This window comes from Thermobia domestica, chromosome 14 (genome assembly GCF_964235325.1).
Source record: "Thermobia domestica chromosome 14, izTheDome1.hap1.1, whole genome shotgun sequence".
Classification (NCBI taxonomy): Eukaryota; Metazoa; Arthropoda; class Insecta; order Zygentoma; family Lepismatidae; genus Thermobia; species Thermobia domestica.
The window spans coordinates 37,377,701-37,392,887 of NC_137467.1; positions in this window are offsets into that span (position 1 = coordinate 37,377,701).

Below are 15,187 nucleotides of genomic sequence, written 5' to 3' on the forward strand. Positions count from 1 at the left end.
TTGCGTCTACAAAAACGCATTTCTAGAAACCAACTAGTTAGATATAATCTTTGTGAATATATCAGTTTCTAGTGCTACATGTGAAAGGCCATTCTCCTGTTTGAAAAGATTAAAGACATATAGGCAATTCAATGACTGATGATCGGTTGAAAAACTTAGGATTACTCTATATTGAATAAAATTACTAAATCGTTAGATCTTGAAGAAATTGTTGATAAGTTTGCTGCTGCCCACAAGAATAGAAAGATCCTGTTTTAAGTAGAGGCATGAACCTCTAAGTTATTTTCTTGACCTGTAAAAGTGTATTTCTTTGCTTTCACTTAATCAACCAGCCACACATATTTTAAATGCAGCGATTAAATTACCACTTATTTATATTGAAAATCAATTGAATTAATGTATCCTAGTTGTTTTTAAGTAGTAAATTCATACATTTTCACCGTAAAAGAGTAAAATCATGAACAACAAAGATGAAAACATTCAGCTTGAAAACACACACACACACATATTATATATATATATATATGAAAAAATTCATTCATTGGAGATGGCCTCCTCAAAATTTTCTTGGGCCCTTCATTGCCCCCCTGAGAAAAATTCTAGTTACGCTACTGAATAGAAATAAAATTCTAAAATCAACAAATGCCCATGAAAGAAAATCTCGACTAGGCATGCCTCAGCCACAGTGAAGCCTACAACAAACAACTAAGCAGAAAAAGGCACGTAGGTTTATTATTTAAAAGTATTTATTATTGTTTATTTCCTGTGCAAACCTTGTCTTGTGTTGCTTGTGGCTGTGCGCTTCGCTTGTCTGCTCCTCTACACTTTCTCGCCATCCTATCTGCTCCTGCAGTGACGTCATGTCACCAGCCAATCAGCATCTTTTTACCGATATAACCCAACTTTATTCATTCCATTAAGCTTGAATTACTTTACGAAAGAAGTACGCAACCGCAGAAGAAGAAGATTGGAAAAATAAAGTTACTTTTCTGAAAGTTCTCGTAAATCGTTTCATTAAAACACTGGCAAACAATCAATGTTGCCAATTTAGCGACTTTGTCGCTAGAACTAACAACTTTTGGAAGTGTCTAACGACAAAAATTTTTATTTAGCGCCTAGCGACAAATCTAGCGACATTTAGGAATTCAAATATTTTGTTCTATATTTATATTAAAGTACTCAAAATTTTGCAGTTCGTGATACTAATAATTACTATTACACACTCGGTTGCACTACTGCTATGAGCGACCTACTTCGTTGGATTCATCGCTGCTATGAGGATTATGCCCTTCTTCACTGCGGTTCGGAAATCCGGGAATTTCCCGTATCTAACTAGTTGCGTAATAGCTGGTAGCCTTTTGCATTGCACAATGCGTACTTCTGGTTCAGTGTAGTGCGTGTGATTTATATATTAATTGAACTGCGGTTGTTCTTAATATAAATTATACAGAAATTTCGTGGGGTGAGTTCGGTGAAGTGATCCAATACGAAAGCAACATGAATACCCCCCCCCCAAAAAAAGATAATCGTACCCAATAAGAGGGAATGGGGAAAAGTGATCCAAAATTTCAATATTTGCAAACTTTCAATGCTATATTTATTAATTTTGTATTCTTCAAAGCGCATAGTGCAGTATTTTTGTCAAGATGCCCATTTTTTTAAAAGAAAAAAATACTCTAGTCTTCCATTGTATATGAAAAATATTTAAATTATTTTAATTACTTTGTAAAATTGTATAGCGACTTTTCTAGCGACTTGGCAGGAGGAGTTTAGCGACTTCTAGCGACTTTAGAGTACTAAACTAGCGACATTTCACACTGGTGAGTTGGCAACAGTGCAAACAATATAAGGGAAGTATAAGAACAGTGCTCAATTCTTATATAAGTTAATTTGAATTCACAATGGCTGGTGAGGCGTCTAAGTTGGAATTGATGTGTAAAGAAGAAATTGTTTATGACTTACCTCAGGAAGATCCACTCGAAGGGAAAGGGTGGACATACGAACTGATGACTGACAACAAACAGTTAATATTATCTACAACGGAAGGAGAGCAAACAATGGACAAGGGTATAGCTTTGGATGTGAAATTGACCGTTGATATGCTGAAATCAGAATTTGCAGAATCAGATCCTGTATTAGAAAGTAATATAGAAACGCTAAGAAAAATAGTGGTTCAGGAGACTTGCGCGTCGTACTCTAATGATTCCCAACAATTAACCACAAAAAATTTAAATTTAGTTCGGCCAGGAAGGTAATGTTCAATTTTTCATATACTAATAGGTTCAGATTGATAATACGGTTACATGGGTTTGGAAAATTTGTTAAAAGAAATGCTTCACAAGAAGTATTTAGGTATGGGTAGTGATGGGTAAATTCCCGGGAATATGATTTTTGGGAATATTCCCGGGAAGATTCCCAAAATGGGAATTTATCCGGGAATTTATGTTCAATCAGAAAGAAAATTGCATTCTATTATTATATTATGATTTCAAAGTTGAATTAATTTTTATATCACAGCATATGATTACTGTTGTCCACAGAGGAATCTTTAAAATGTATATTCTGAACGGTACTATGTTACTTTATTAACACTTTATTATATTTAGAGAGTACACATAAATGTATATTTATTTACAATATGTTCTATCAATTAAATATGTGTGAAAAAATATATAGTAACAGTTTAAATTTATATGTAAGTGGATTTGCTCAACTTGACTCTATTAATGATGGGAATAATTTAGTTTCCGGGGGTGGGCTATAAGCAGCAACGAAACATATACAATCTATATATCAATCGAATCAGCTTGACAAAACAAATCGATCGATACCAAATTTAACTACTTCCGGTTAACCACTTCCGGTTTACTGAGCCTAACTTAGTTTCTGGTGGTGGAGTATAATCAGCAACGAAACATATACAATCTATATATCAATCGATTCAGCTTGACAAAACAAATCGATCGATACCAAATTTAACTACTTCCGGTTTATTGAGCCTAATTTAGTTTCCGGGGGTGGGGTATAATCTGCAACGAAACATATACAATATAGATATCAATCGATTCAGCTTGACAAAACAAATCGATCGATACCAAATTTAACTACTTCCGGTTAACCACTTCCGGTTTACTGAGCCTAATTTAGTTTCCGGTGATGGAGTATAATCAGCAACGAAACATATACAATCTATATATCAATCGATTCAGCTTGACAAAACAAATCGATCGATATCAAATTTAACTACTTCCGGTTAACCAGTTCCCGTTTACTAAGCCTAATTTAGTTTCTGGGGTCGGGTTATGAAAATGTCAAAATTCAAAGAATTCTTTCAATAAAGTGGATACTTTCAAATATCTACCATAACAACACAAGATGTGTTAGGTGTGTGCCATTTAGGTGTCTCAACTATACTTTTTACGTACCCGAAACTTGGTACATATGGTATTCATGTATTAAGTATGTACTTCAGCTAGCTAAAGTTGTAGGTGCTTGTTACACCTAATTGATATTTGCGCCTATGCACCACAAATGTAGCATTTATAACCTGGCTCAGTTTAGCACTGTGATAATCATTTGTTTTTATGTCGTCACTTGGGACATATATCTTTCATGTTCAAGGTACTTACTTTAGGTGCGTACTTTTTCAGATACTTATGACATAATTTATATCTGCAGCGATACACGAATGTCAGTCAGCTCTTTGCATTTGCTCATGTGCAGTAACATGCAACGGTTTCTCGCGCTTTTTCCTCCACTTTCTGTCCTAGTACACAATCGCTTAGAAAAAAGTAGCTTAGTAGAAAAAACAAATGACATAACCGATGAATAAAAATTAAGATGAATCTTTCACACATATGTGAACAGTGAATTATTTACGTAGTTAGGGATAAAGAATTGTATTTTTTAGATGCCAACTGTCGCCGAACATTTGAAATTGAAAATGGAAGAACCATGAAATAAAGTAAAGAGAAGCGCGTCATTTTGTTATAAAATTACATGGCGAGCGGATTTTATCTGATCCCAAATGGTTATGGTCGAATATACAGGGTTACAACAGCACTCTGATTAGCCAAATTAAAAATACCTCAAGAATTTATCCCTCTACAAGCAACATTTTCCCCATCGACATCGTGGCCATGTCGGAAAAGAACTCGCCTAGTAACCAAATGGTTGGTGGTTCACGCCCACCCTAAGGCACATTTTTTTCTACTTGGTTAAAGTGTTTTCTAGATTCACCTTAATGTGAACATATTACGCATATAGGTGATTTAACATATTTTGGGTGAGTAGTTATGTGGTTCATAGATGCTTGCGGCATGGGGAACTTACTTGGAACATACTAGGTAAGTTTCCCAGGTACATATGAGGCATGTGCTTATGTGCTTAGGGGTGGACATAGACTGTGACTATCACTTGCCATCCATGTGGTTTCTCTCTCACAGGTACTTAAAGTACATACTGGGCACATTTGCATGTACCTGAGGGAACATGATAGGCACATGCGTACTATATAATTGTGCTGTTAGGGTAGGATCAATATTAACAGACCAAAACGATATCTACGAAGAAATAAGTTCTCGACTGAAAGCAGGAAGGAATTTTGTGTTATTATTCAGATCAGAATCTTTTATCTTCAAGAATTATGTCGTAGATTTTGAAGCTTAACATCTATAAAACGATAATCATCCCTGTTGTACTGTATGGTTTTTAAACTGGTCGCTTACTCTGAGAGAAGAACACAGACTGAGAGTATTGGAGAATAAAATCCCTAGGTGAATATTCGCTCCCAAGAACGACAGGAATGGGAAATGGCGGAAATTTCATAACGAGGAACTGCATAACTTATATTGTTTACCAAACATTGTTAAGATTATGAAATCTAGGTAGCTCAAGAGGGCAGGTCATGTAGCCAGAATGGAAGAAAGTAGAAGTGATTTGAAAGTTTTAACTGAAAATCCAATTGGAGAAAGACCAATAGGAAGATTCTATGTGAAGATATAAGGACAATATTAAGACGTATCTCGCAAAATTGGCGTATAAAGTAGAAACTGGATCCTGTTGCCTAAGGAAAGAAGTGAATGGAGAGTTTTTGTGAATGCAGCGTTCAACCTTCAGCCTCTATAGTCCATAGAGTTAGTTAGTTAACAGGCCTTTTTGCTTAAGAACAAAACAGAAACATGAAAAAGCATTACATGAACAGAGAACATTAAGAATTTCGATGTTTTTATTTCGGTTATGTAGTTACATCTACGTGAAGTTAGCCCTTGCTTTCAAATTTCGATTCGATACCAAAATCTTTTGTTATTGATTGTTTTAAAGAAAAACGCGTTTGTTTCCAAAAAATAGAGATATTTACAAAATAAGGTTGAGGGGGAAGGATAACTTTACACTGGTCCTGTACTTTCAAATATCGATTCGAAATCGAAGCCAATCATTTGTGTATCGTTTGATATTGATTGTTTTGAAGAAAAAAATTCAAAAAACAAAAAAATGTAAGGGATACAAAATACAGTTGGGGGAGCAACTTCACACTGGCCCTTGTTACTTTCAAATTTTGATTCGAAAACGAAGTCAAGAGTTTGTTTTTCGTTTGTTATTGATTGTTTAAAAAAAAAATCGTTTGTTTCGAAAAACATAATTATATATTTATCCAATAATCGAGGGAGTTCCGAGGCAAATTCACACTGGCCTCTCCAACACTTTCAAATTTTGCTTTAAAAGTAAAGCCAATCATTTGTTTTCTGTTTCGTATTAATTGATTTAAGAAAGAAAAAAAGCTTGTTTCGAAAATAGTAAGAGGATATTTACAAAATAAAGTTGAGATATGGCCAAATTTAGCCAGGTTCCTATACTTACAAATTTCGATTGAAAACCAAAATCAATTGTTTGATGTTCGATTGTTGATTATATCGAAGAAAAAAAGTTTTCGAAAAACATAAAAAGTGTTTACAAAAGAAATGGGTGATGAAACTTCACACTAAAAAATCGTTCTGTTATTTCAACGACATGCCTATGTGTTAACACGATTGTGTTAAATCATAACACAAACAAGTGGTTAGAACAACTCACTCTCCATTTGGAGTTGTGTGTCAAATGCCGGTAGTTGAAATGACACACAGCCTATGTGTTAAATTAACACAAGTGTAGAATCTTCGGTGTTGTTTTCTGCGTGATTGCCAAATATGTCGGGCATCTAATTATAAAGGCTTATGAATTGAAGCTACAGACAAACACAGTAGAAAGAAATACTTAAACAAATCTAGGTATACGCGAAATTTCAAAATGCAAACCGCGCGATGTGTTTTCAATTGTTTTACGTAATGTTTCTGAAAAAACCCTAACAGCACAAGATGTGCTAGACATGTGCGATTTAGGTGTTCTAAATTCATATCCCACATTTGATGCATTTATTGTTTCTTTTTCTAAGTGATCATTTGAAAGTGAATATGGAAGAACCATGAAATAAAGTAAATAGACACTCGTCATTTTGTTATAGAATTAGGTCTACATGGCGAGCAGATTTTATATTATCCCGAACGGTTATCGTCGAATATACGCGGCTTAAGGGAACAATCTGATTAGCCAAATTCAAAAGACCTCAACAATTTATCCCTCTACAAGCGACATTTTCTTCATCGCCTTCGTGGCCAAGTCGGAAGAGGACGCGGCTAGTAATTGAAAGGTAGGTCATTCGTGACCCCCCCCCCGCCACTGGAGTACATTTTTTTACTTGTTTATAGTGTTTTTTTTTACTCAGCATAATGAGAAGAGGTAACACACCCGGTGTGTTAAACGCCAACACTGCGGCGTATGTGTTGAACTAACACCGTATAGTGGTAGTCACACTGGAACCACTGCCCTGTATTAAAATTGAGTTGAATTAACACAACCATTTTTTACTGTGCACACTGGTAACACCGTCATATTTCGAATCAAAGCAAAAGCTAATTATTTGTTATTGGTTATTTTGAAGAGATTTCTTTTTTGGTTTGTTTGGAAAAATATAAAGAGAGATATATCAGTTGTTGATTATTTTGAAGATATACATCCCTTTTGCAAAACACACACACACACACAAAAAATACGTTTGAAGATATATTTGGTGCTCAACTTCACACTGGTCTTCACATTACTATTTCTGCTTTTACATTTCGATTCAAAACTCAACAAAATTGTTTATTCTTCCTTTCTTATTGAGTGGCTTCAAGAAAAAATATTTTATTTCGAAAAAATCTTAAAGGTAATATAAAAATAAAAATTGGGTGAGCCAATTCACACCGATCTTTTAATTTTTTTAGTTTCAATAAAAAACAATAGATAAAATAATTCTTAAATGTTGACGTTGCCAAGAACGTGCTCATATTATTGTTTAACAGTTGTCCCCAAAACATTTGTTTCTTTAAAAGTACACGACTTTCTTAGTTAAGTTTACGAGATTTATATCTATTTAAAAGCATTTCTGACAAAAAGTAAAAACGAGATAAAACACAAAAAGAAAAGAGCGAAATAATAAAGCTAACCGGAAGAAGTTAAAATCTGTATCGATCGATTTTCTTGATCAAGCTGAGTCAATTGATATACAGATTGCTCGTTGCTGATTATACCCCCCCCAGGAAACTAAATTAGACTCAGTAAACCGGAAGTGGTTGTCCGAAAATAGTTAAAATTGGCATCGATCGATTTGCTTTGTCAAACTGAATCGATTTATACATAGATTGTATATATTTCGTTGCTAATAATACCCTACCACCGGAAACTAAATTAGGCTCAGTAAACCGGAAGTAGTTAAATTTGGTATCGATCGATCTGTTTCGTCACGCTGAATCGATTGATATATAGATTGTATATTTTTCGTTGCTGATTATACCCCACCCCCGGAAGTGGTTAACCGGAAGTAGTTAAATGTGGTGCCGATCGATTTGTTTTGTCAAGCTGAATTGATTTATACATAGATTGTATATGTTTCGTTGATGATTATACCCCACCCCGGAAACTAAATTAGGCTCAGTAAACCGGAAGTGGTTAACCGGAAGTAGTTAAATGTGGTGCCGATGGATTTGTTTTGTCAAGCTGAATCGATTGATATCTATATTGGATATGTTTCGTTGCTGATTATACCCCACCACCGGAAACTAAATTAGGCTCAGTAAACCGGAAGTAGTTAAATTTGGTATCGATCGATTTGTTTTGTCAAGCTGATTCGATTGATATATAGATTGTATATGTTTCGTTGCTGATTATACCCCACCTCCGGAAACTAAATTAGGCTCAGTAAACCGGAAGTGGTTAACCGGAAGTAGTTAAATGTGGTGCCGATCGATTTGTTTTGTCAAGCTGAATCGATTCATATATATATTGTATATGTTTCGTTGCAGATTATACCCCACCCCCGGAAACTAAATTAGGCCCAGTAAACCGGAAGTGGTTAACCTGAAGTAGTTAAATGTGGTGCCGATCGATTTGCTTTGTCAAGCTGAATCGATTGATATATAGATTGTATATGTTTCGTGGCTGATTATACCCCACCACCGGAAACTAAATTAGGCTCAGTAAACCGGAAGTGGTTATCCGGAAGTAGTTAAATTTGGTATCGATCGATTTGTTTTGTCAAGCTGAATCGATTGATATAAATATTGTATATCTTTCGTGGCTGATTATACCCACCACCGGAAACTAAATTAGGCTCAGTAAACCGGAAGTGGTTAACCGGAAGTAGTTAAATGTGGTGCCGATCGATTTGTTTTGTCAAGCTGAATCGATTGATATATAGATTGTATATGTTTCGTTGCTGATTATACCCTACCCCCGGAAACTAAAATAGGCTCAGTAAACCGGAAGTGGTTAACCGGAAGTAGTTAAATGTGGTGCCGATCGATTTGTTTTGTCAAGTTGAATCGATTGATATCTATATTGTATATGTTTCGTTGCTGATTATACCCCACCCCCGGTAACTAAATTATTCCCATTCATACTAGTGGTGGTTCCAGCGCTCCATAAGAGATAAGCTTGATCGATTTGATTTCAGTTTCGAGTTCCGAGGCTAGACCTCGCTAAATTGCCCGACCCCATGTTCTCATCAGCGCCTAGAGCAGCCCCTAGGCTGAAGAATAAGCTCATTCGTCTTCACCTAAAGTGTTGTATTGTGTATCGCACTTTACCTCATCTTTCATGCTTATTGAAATATTTTGAAATGTTTATATTATTAATTCTATTCTTATATTTCACGCACATTTTTCAATGCACGATTTCATGTCTTTGTAATCACTATGTTTTCTTGTATATTTAACTTTGTCTTTTCACCTCACCAAATGTTAAGGATCAAAGTTCCTTAAGTCACCACGTTTTTTTCTCTCTTGTTTTTGACAATTTGAAGTTAATTAATATTTAATGAAACACTTAGCCCAACAACAGTAACCGGAGCCTATACTGTAATTACACCTCATTCCTAATAGAGGGCATAACCCTCTTAAAGGTGGCTAGCCCTTCTAGCTAGCATGTAAAAAAAATAAAAAATAAAAAAAATAAATAAATAATAAAAAAGTATAAAGCACTACATCAGTGCACACTAAATAAGTGTTTAATTTTTGAAGAAGGAGACAATGGGTGTTTATGCCCTTCCTTCATCATTTAAATTTATGTTGATTGTGAATTACATATTAGGGTGTTGTAATAGGATAACACAGTTTTGTGGTAATTCATGTAGATAAAATATACCCAAAGGTTAGAACACTCTTTCATTCCCTGTTTTCTCGATTAGAGAGTTAATTATGTATGCTGAAGTAGTCTGCTTATTACAGATACAGTTTTGGGCGTAGTTGTTTGTAGATCCATACTAGTGGTGGCTCCAGCGCTCCATAAGAGATAGGCTTGAGCGTTTTGATTTCATTTTCAGTTTTAGTTCCATTTAGCACCGAGGCTAGGCCTATATTAGACGTTTACCTACAGCTTAACTTGCAATGCGAATCACATGAGTTAACGCCGAAGGTGCGTACACTAATCCCTTAGCCAGGAGCAAGCTCGAGAAGTTACATTGAGAACGGTGGCGGAACCGGAACCAGTCTGAGTCTTTCAGTAACTTTTGAATTTGAAGTTTCTCTTTAAATTCTTACGTGCCACAAATATTAGAGAAAAGTAACCGTTTCCCATTGCATAAACATTTTACATATTATATAATTATGGATCTTCTTAAACATTTTACTCAGCACAAAAAAGAAAAAAAAATCCAGATATGAGAAACTGTTTGCATTGCCAACACTGCTAAACTATTTTATTGGCAACATATATTGGTTCGTTTAGCCAAGATTTCTAATGGAGGGATGATATGAAATACTGTGGTTACACACCAGAGGCTCGATCAATCTAAATATTTTACTGACAACATACCCATATTGATTGGTTAGGACAATAAAATGAGGATATATTAGTAAGTATTTTAATAAGAAGCTATGAAGAAATCTCGAGTAAAAAAATATAAAAAAGTATTGAAAAAATATAGTCTTCCGAGGTCATTCGAACGGTGTCGAGAATTTTGCGTCTGGGAAATTTGCGCTCTACCTCAAGAACAGGGAAAATTGCGCCTGCGATGTATCTCCACCGGGAAGTTTGAGCCCTGCGAAACAAAAGAACCTATTGGAGCTTACACATTTGCTCGGAGAGGCTGACATTACAGCATAAACAATCCTCCCCCCACAACCATGCCATTTGTGATTTATTTTCATTGTGGCTATATAAGGGGAGAATAAACTTCAATATAAACCAAAAGAACACAACGGATCAACGCAATCACTGCTTCTTCCAGAGATGATTTTGGGGAACACTGGCCTCCCCAGAGCTCTCAGAGTGCCCCCTCGGAGGAGACCAAAATAATACGTCTATAATATATAATAAATAGAATAGTACCAGCAGTGACCCCCTCCGGAATACTAAGTGTGCCCCCCGGAACATTTTTTCTGAAAGGACGACTGAACGCAATTGTGTGTTTGAAGTGTAATTCCAGCAAGCAAACACACTGTACATAGTTTTCTTGATAATATTACTGAACTGATTTTACATTCACTTTACATTTTCTTTTCTATATCTTGTGTCCTAAAAAGCCAAACAACTCGCAAGGATTGTGAACAGAGATATCTGGGTAGAGCCAAACAGCCTTTTGTAGATTAAAATATACTCTTTGATTATATTAATAAATAATTATATATCAGTCATTTATACTTTTATTGTAAATTTTGTAGTATAATGAAAAATTGTATTTGTATGGATTGCCCTTTAGTGAACTAAAATTTATTTTTTTCATTTGTTCGGAATATTATAACGGATGGAGTAACTCACTGAGACGATGAGAGGCAAGCCTAGTTCAAGTGTGAGTGGAAGTTACTTTACACAATACAAAAATAAGTTGAATTGTAGGGCGCTAGCATCCCAGTGCAAATATATAGCCGGCTCATTTTCCCCTCTTTTTGCGGTAGGGCGCAAACATCCCAGTGCAAATATATCGCGAGCGCATTTTTTCCTATTTTTGTGGTAGGGCGCAAATTTCCCGGGCGCAAAATTCTCGCATTCAAGGAAAATATAATGTCCGTGAAGTTGACAAGCCACTTATGTCAGACTCCAATTTCGACTTTAAACGTCGCTAGTGCTATGCTAGTGTTCGATAGTGACTCAAATCGTTAGTACTAAACAGATAACGTGTGCTTTTTAAATAATGGATATAAGTTATCTAACTGCATGTCAACACGCCCACTTCTAAGAATCATCTCAAAAATGAGGTTAACCGTTAGAGCAAGTAAGTGCTCATTAGTGCCATTACCATTAGCGTTAATACGACCCTTTGAGTAATAATAACACAACGCTCTTTGCTGGAGTCTCAATGCGTCCCTATATTCTCGCGAACATTCTGACATGCCCAAGTTAGTTACTTTTTTTTTTGCAACTATTGTTTATCTGTTATTGTTTATTGTTTATTGCTAGTCTGCAGAGTAGTCCTTACATTAATATGCCATTGTCCTTGATAATCATTGCGTATTTACAAGCAGTTTGTTATTACTGTTAGAAGATATCAAAAAACAACAGATAAAATCTACTACTTAACGGTTCATATTTTTCTTTTACAGTACATAAACGATTAATAATAATAATAATAATAATAATAATAATAATAATAATAATAATAATAATAATAATAATAATAATAAGACTATTCCAGCATAAAAGTTATCAATTGCATCACACTGGCAATAAGCGACGCATATTTTAACTTCATAAAAATTCGTTTCTCACGATTTTCTGGAAAACTACGTATGATAACATCTTCATTATGTCAAGTTGTTTATCTCAGTGTGATATATGTCTTACCTCTGGACAATATCACAGTAAAACAAAAATTAGATATTAGGAGTACATCGTACTTTTGGACTACATCTCATTAACCATGGGAAGATTGAGTAGTGTATACTTTAGGATGTAAGTTTCAGCTTAACTTGCATCATACATTCTTAGGATTACAAAAAGGAAATTTGTTCGTTTGCATTTGAACAAAATTCTTAGGATTACAAAAAAAAAAATAATAATAATAATAATAATAATAATTTTTCCGAATTCCGGATTTTTTCCGAAATCCGGAATTTTTCCGAAATCCAGAATTTTTCCGAATTCGGGAATTTTTCTGAATTCCGGATTTTTTCCGAAATCCGGAATTTTTCCGAATTCCGGATTTTTTCTGAATTCCGGAATTTTTTTCGAAATGCGGAATTTTTCTGAATTCCGGAATTTTTTCAAATTCCGGAATTTTTCCGAAATCCGGAATTTTTCCGAAATCCAGAATTTTTCCGAATTCCGGAATTTTTCTGAATTCCGGAATTTTTCCGAAATCCGGAATTTTTCCGAATTCCGGAATTTTCCGATTTTACTTTCCGGATTCCGGAAACTAAAAATTCCGGAATTGGCCATCCCTAATATATATACATATATATATACACAGACACTATAAAGCAAGTGGGCTGATAGTATACGATAGTGTCGTGGATGGTCACACCTTTACATCGAACTTGGCTTGTCGTGTAAACATTATTTGACATTAGTGTCTTCATCTTCGACGTACCTATGAGCAATTTACTGTATATTCGTGTATTGAAACTGGTGAAACAAATTGCAATGTTTCAGAATGTAAAAAAAAAAAAAAAAAAAAAAGCCAGGGTCGAGAAGCCTTAGACAACTAACAGCAGAGATATATTATCTTGTAAACTATTTGTCCTTGCCTTGTGAGCTTATTTGAATTTATTTTTAAGACCTTTAGGCAACTTTGGCCCACCCCGAATGGATGATGATGGGAAAATTAGTGGAATGAAGAAAGTGGTAGGATACTAGACAACTTCGAGAAAACACACACATTCGAAAAACGAAATGAAATCTTTGAGTTTTAGGTCCCACGGTTATGCCGGTTAGGCTAAAGGAGACGGTGATGATGAGTAATAAATGAAATGGTGGAATGAAGAAAGTGGGAGGAAACGGGAGAACCCAAAGAAAACCCACGCACAAGGTGTTTGTCCACCACAAAGTTCACTTGGCAGGGGCTGGGATCGAACCCGAGACCCCATGCACCAGAGATGAACGCTCTACCACTGAGCTACCGCGGCCCCCACACACATTCGATGTTTGTCCACCACAAAGCTCACATGGCACTAACCGAGATCGAACCGACTACCACATACACCAGAGGTGAAGGCTTCACTGTGTAGCTACCGTGACATTTCTTGTCTTTGTGTTCTGGTTAATACTTGTAACTTAGTTGTATCTTGATTAGCATGGTGCAGCATGCTACATTTAACTTTCGTTCCCATGGTATGCTGCTATATTTTTTTCTAGACAAGACGAGACAAAACGAGACAAACGAGACGAGACGAGAAGAGACGGGACAGAACCTCTCGAGACGAGACACGAGACGGGACGAGCACATTTTTTCGAGACGAGACATGCTTTGCACGAGACGAGACGAGACAGCCTGCAGTCTCGTCTCGTCTCGTCTCGTCTCGTGGCAACACTAACATCCACATTGCGCATTATGTTCGCAAGAATATAGGGACGCATTGAGACTCTAGCAAAGAGCGTGGTGTTATTATTACTCAAAGGGCCGTACGATGGAGGCATTAACGTTAATGATAATGGCACTAATGAGCACTTACTTGCTCTAACGGTTAACCTCATTTTTGAGATGATTCTTAGAAGTGGATGTGTTGGCATGCAGTTAGAAGACTTATATCCATTATTTAAAAAGCTCACGTTATCTGTGGAGTACTAACGATTTGCGTCACTATCGAGCACTAACGTAGCACTAGCGACGTTTAAAGTCGAAATTGGGGTCTGACATAAGTGGCTTGTCAACTTCACGGACATTATATTTTCCTTGAATGAGGGAAATTTGCGCCCTACCACAAAAATAGGGAAAAATGCGCTCGCAATATATTTGCACTGGGATATTTGCGCCCTACCCCAAAAAGAGGGGAAAATGCGCCGGCTATATATTTGCACTGGGATGTTAGCGCCCTACAATTAAACTTATTTTTGCATTGTGTAAAGTAACTTCCACTCACACTTGAACTAGGCTTGTTTCTCATCGTCTCAGTGAGTTACTCCATCCGTTATAATATTCCGAACAAATGAAAAACATACAATTTTAGTTCAATAAAGGGCAATCCATACAAGTACAATTTTTCATTATACTACAAAATTTACAATAAAAGAAAATAATTATTTATATTGATATATAATTATTTATTAATATAATAAATAATTATTTATTTAATATATAATTTATTTGATATATAATTATTTATTAATATAATCAAAGAGTATAATTTAATCTACAAAAGGCTGTTTGGCTCTACCCAGATATCTCTGTTCACAATCCTTGCGAGTTGTTTGGCTTTTCAGGACACAAAATATAGAAAAGAAAATGTAAAGTGAATGAGTAGTAGGGGCCGACGTATATTGCGCCGAGTCAGCAAAAATTTTTGTGACGTCATAGGTCAAAGGTCAATGACCTTGGCCCGGGGTCAATGACCTAGGGGTACCTAGGACCACCCCCTCTAAATTTTGGCAGGGGTACCATGGCCCACCCCCTAAATTTTGGCAGGGGTACCTAGGACCACCCCCCTTAAATTTTGGAAATTGCCAAATCTAAAAATTTGGT